Source organism: Corvus kubaryi, unplaced genomic scaffold (assembly GCF_017639235.1).
Source record: "Corvus kubaryi isolate FWS band 111438036 unplaced genomic scaffold, C.kubaryi_AGA036_p1.0 65088, whole genome shotgun sequence".
Lineage (NCBI taxonomy): Eukaryota > Metazoa > Chordata > Aves > Passeriformes > Corvidae > Corvus > Corvus kubaryi.
This window is the reverse complement of record NW_024581757.1, coordinates 1-4,890: the sequence shown is the minus strand read 5'-3', so window position 1 is coordinate 4,890 and position 4,890 is coordinate 1. Positions and strand designations below refer to the sequence as shown.

The following is a 4,890-nucleotide window of genomic DNA, read 5'->3' as shown; positions in this document are numbered from 1 at the left end:
ATCTAAATTACAGCATTTAAGGATGTTGATTCTTCTGAAACTTAGGAATTTTGGCTGCGTTTTACTGAAAAAGAGCAAACTGTGCCAAAAAGAAAGTGTACACAAGGAGATTTAGGATACTTTGGGAGGAAAAGAAAGTATTTCTGACAATGTATGTAGGTTTTTTAGTCATAGATAAAAATATTGACAATACTGATGACAGAGAAAAGATGCTCTATTTGCTTGTACAGTCCTCCATATATTACTGTTTTACCTATTCATATGATCTATTGCATCAGTTATTTAAATTTTCCAATGTGGCATTTGAAAAACTTTCCCAATAGTTTCAAAGAAAAGCACAATGCAGTTTTAGCATACATTTATGCAAGTTCCTGTAAGCCACAAAAATTGAGAGACATGGGGTGACAGGATTAATATTCAGCTCTACCAGTGCAAAAGTACTGCAAGTAGATTTTGTTTCTGAAGCAAATTCTGAGTTCATTCTCAGTGGTATCTATAACTAATAGATTTTCACAGCTGAACAGTACCTACTTGAAATTCTGTGCTTATATTTCAGTTTTTGCAGCAACCTGTAGAGCACACCAATGAACCATATTACAAGGCCTCCTAATGCCTTGAACTCACAGCTTTTTATCTTTCACTTACAAGAAATTTTCACGCTTTATTATTTTGCATTTCCTGTTTTCCTTCAATATAATTTGACAACAAATTGAGCATCAATTAGCGTGCGTTTTAGAGGCTTCACCTACTTGTAAGGTACATGATTCCTTTCAATTACATCAGAATATCTATGGAACATGGGAACACTGTGTTTATAGATGGCTTAAAGCAGAGATGCCCTCATCTCCACTGGGCTGGCACGAGTTTACCACAAATGCAAATAAAATTAATGTTAGGATGTGCTTTTGGATGAGATCCAGAATGATAGAATGGGGTTTTCCACTGCTGAAGTAACTCCTGGTCCTTTGTGTCACCTTAGCAAGTTGTTAATTTTTCTGTTCCTCTCTTCCCCGTCCCCCAGAGTGTTACATCTGACTGAGCTGGCTGGAGCTCTCTGAAGTTTCATGACCTAACAGGAACAGAATGCCATTTTATTTTTTTTTTCCTCCTAGTTACCACTAAAAGCAGTTCCCTGGTCTAGCTCATGGCAGGAATTTCAGGGACAGCTGTGCTGGCACTAGAGAAGAGGCAGCAGATCAGCGTGACACAAAGCAGGGGCAGGGCAGAGGGGGAAGAAGGTCCCAAGCAGTATCAAGAATTCCTTTTGCTGCAAAGCGTTTTGCAAAGCCAGTTACAACCCCAGAGAGGGCTCAACACTCAGGGGAGAGAAGAGGGACCCTTTCCCAACATGCATTCCCTGCAGCCTTCTTCTGGTTGGCCCAACCTAAGCATGGCTTGTAGCTTCTCACAGTCATGGCTTCTAAGCAGACAGCACAGGCAAAGATTAAAGGCAGCTTTAAAAAGAAAAGAGCATGGAAGCTGAGTTTAAAGGGAGAATCAACTGGGTGCTGCAGGAGAGGGTGGGGTCAGAATTGCATCATGAGGCAATTTCAGCGCAGTCTGAAGGGAAGGGTGAGAACCCAGCGCTGGCTGCTCACTTGAAGCAATGAGAGATCGTAGCCTCTTCCTTCAGACCTTGAATTTGGATGGGGAAGGGTGGGGCAGAAAGAAGGGAAGGGTGCAGTTTCCAGAGGCTGCTGAGCAGGCAGAATTCTGAGCAAGGTGAGTCATGAGGTGCAGGCAGCAGGAATTTCCTGCACTGCTTTAGACATACGTGGGGAGGCAGGGGTTGGAGAAGGGAGCTCAGTGACCAGATGCTTGGCTTTACAGAATCTCCCCAGGTATCCTAGCAAGTGTAAGACTGGATGTCACCTTTCCTGTGCCTCAGGCCTATTTAATTTTTCTTCTCTCTTTCTAGGCCTTTTTTGCTGTTTTGAAGTGTTTTGCTTGCATACTGTATATCATAGTATAGGTATAATATAATGCTGATCAAAACCTCAACAAACCTGCCTTACACATATAAGATCTTCTGGTGATCTCACCTAAGTGACCCTCAAGAAAACCCCACAAAACAGCCAAATTGTTGTGAATCAAGAAAAGAAGAAACTACTTCTTTGGAGTGTACTTGTTACTGATCCTGCTGTCAGTGTGAATGCCCTGCACCCTGGTGTTCCTGAGGTAAGAGAATAAAATCTTAATTTCTTCTCCCTGCTCTGCTGTGTCTACAAGTTGTTTTTGCACTAATGGTCCGGCTTGGAATCTTTGCCTGTGAACAGCATCCTTGTTTATCTACTGGCTTTTAAAAAATTTTATTATTTTGTACTTGGTTGATTCCTCAACACAAATGTCTGAGTTTTACAGCATCGTTGTAAGGTGATCATTCCAAGCTAGACTGAGCATATCGGAAACCCTTTGTGTGAACGACAGAGTAACATCCATCAGCAAAGCCCAAGTGAACGATGTGTTTCTTCTCCAAATGATTTCCTAACAGGAATCTCCTCCTTTGAGCTTTTATCAGGCAATTCAAATGTAAATGATTTAGATGCTTTTGCAAGTTGTAGAATCACCTGTTCTCTGACAGATCTCCTCTTTCAAGAGGTTTGAAACGTCAAAAAACCTCGGAGAAATAGGAAATCTAGTTTCGGTAAGCTGTGTGGGTTTGTACAGAGAAAGCTCAGTGAGCAATAATCATTGCTGCTTGCACTTGATTAGGACTTTATTACAGCACTCAAGGGCCGAGCCTGGACACAGAATTTTGTGTGTTTGAAAACCTGAGAGCAGGACACCAAGAGATTATCACAGAGATTTTCTTTGATGACTGTCTGCTGCACTAGTGACCCCTTTGGTACTGCGCGCTTGCTTAAATGCCAAGTGATTTCCATTACGCAACAGAAACGTCCTGAGGTTTCCTTCCCTGACCCCCTCTGAATACACAAATTACCTAATGAGCTGGCGTCTCTACCGCCCTGCTTAGGAGAGGGGGAAGTGGGAGGTGGAATCGGTGCCAAACACAAGGAGCCTTTGCGTGCACACACCACCTCAAGGAACCCAGAGAGACTTGGGGGAAAAAAAGACACTGATTGCCTTGAGCACACCGCGGAGCCGATCAGGACAATTTACATTAGGGTACATAGAGTTCTTTGTTATAACTTTTCTCCCCTTTATCTCATATCCATCGTTTGTGAAAGGTGTCTTAACTAAGTCCCTCATACATTTTTGGTCTCTCATGACTCAATACCTCTCTGATTCTGTCCCCTGCTACAGCACAGAACTGCAGAAGGGCGTCAGTGAGTAACAGAGACATAGGAATTATTTCAGCTACTGCCGTTTCTGGACTGAATCAAAGGGTGGGTTGTTTTCGAAACGTCACACTTCGTGTTTGAATAGACCAGCGACTGCTACACCCACCCGGGAGCCCCACACCTTCCTCAGTGGAGAGCAAAGCACAGCACACACTGTTACCAGGAGGAAAGGCAGAACAGGGTGCAGAGGCTCAGGGTTTGGTGCCTGTTTTGGTGGAGTTAGAAGACCTGCAGTACACATCTTGCACAGATGAGAAGCAGCATTGCAGCTGTTCTTGTCTTTTTTCCCCTCTGCATTTTTTTAAAGCATTCTTAGCATTTCCACTTTCTAGCTGAGGCTGCCTTCTAGAAATCTGAGGAACTATCATCACTTTTTGATTGTTGTTGATTTCCAAAATTTGCTTATGCTCCTCTGCATAAGCTCTGCAGGCTAAATATGTTATTGGTTTGTTTTCAAAGATTAATCCAGTGTAGGGTCCCTCTTCTCCAACCCCCTGTTGCTGCTTCAGTGCTGTGGCTCTCTATTTTGATGCTGCTACACCGCAGCTTGTTCTTGTTGCTGCTCACAACTACATCTGTTGATGGGCTGGGAGCCACCTCCAGCTATGCAAATGGAGGTTTTAGGAGCACCTTCTCCAGATTTTAATCCTACGCAGTTAACTTCTCCTGGAATCCAGGATCTCTGTGGACATGCCAGATATGCCTGCTGTAACTTGAATTGGTGATGTTCTTCCTCATGTGCAGAAGGCGCAATGTTTTTCTGGACTGAGTTGTGGTTCTGTGTTTTGTACTTTGTTTTAAAACTAAACTACCACAGCTTCATGATTTTTGTTTTAAATGTGGCAAGCTCTGTAAGGGTTGGGTAAAGACTGACAGATGTAAGACATTTAAAATTCACATGGAATACCATTTTATGCTTTCAATTACCCTTCTCATCTCTCTAATAACTTGTCAAACTGCCCGATTTTATCTCTGTGTTCAGATTATACCCATCTTCCTGTTCTACTGCAAATCCCCATCCTATATACTTTGTAGTAAACTTTATCTCATTTTACATTATCATTAAATGACCTTAATTTTCAAACACTGTTCTGAAGGCTTCTATGTGATTGACAGGCATCCTGCTGAGATTTCACCTTTCCCCTTCTACACATCCATGGGTTTAGATTGGGTATTAGGAAGAAATTCTTCCCTGTGAGGATGGTGAGGCCCTGGCACAGGGTGCCCAGAGAAGCTTTGGATGTCCCATCCCTGGAAGAGTTCAAGGCCAGGTTGGATGGGGGCTCTGAGCAACCTGGTCTGGTGGAAAGTGTTCCTGCCCAGGGCAGGAGTTTGGAACGAGAAGATCTTTAAGGTTCCTTCCAATCCAAGCCATTCTGTGATATTTCACAGTCCCCTTTCGTCACACAGCTCCTCCCCGGGCGCCAGGAAGCCCCTTCCCTGCCAATGGATGTTTAAGGCCAGTTTGCTCTGGTTTATTCTGTCTCCACACTGCATAGCGTGGCCGCATTTTTCACTCCTTTTTATCGGTGGCGCTGAAACTCTTTCCCTGCCTCCTTTCTGCCTCGGCCCAGCCCGTGCTGGGGCA

At 43.6% G+C, this 4,890-nt stretch overlaps 1 long non-coding RNA gene across 1 annotated transcript; it reads left to right on the top strand.

Annotated features, from left to right (window-relative positions):
* The first annotated feature begins 1,773 nt into the window (after positions 1-1,773).
* LOC121673009 lies at positions 1,774-4,391 on the top strand. Its single transcript, XR_006019111.1, has 2 exons — positions 1,774-2,178; positions 3,265-4,391. It is a non-coding gene; the product is annotated as an uncharacterized LOC121673009 (long non-coding RNA).
* Positions 4,392-4,890: the final 499 nt, after the last annotated feature.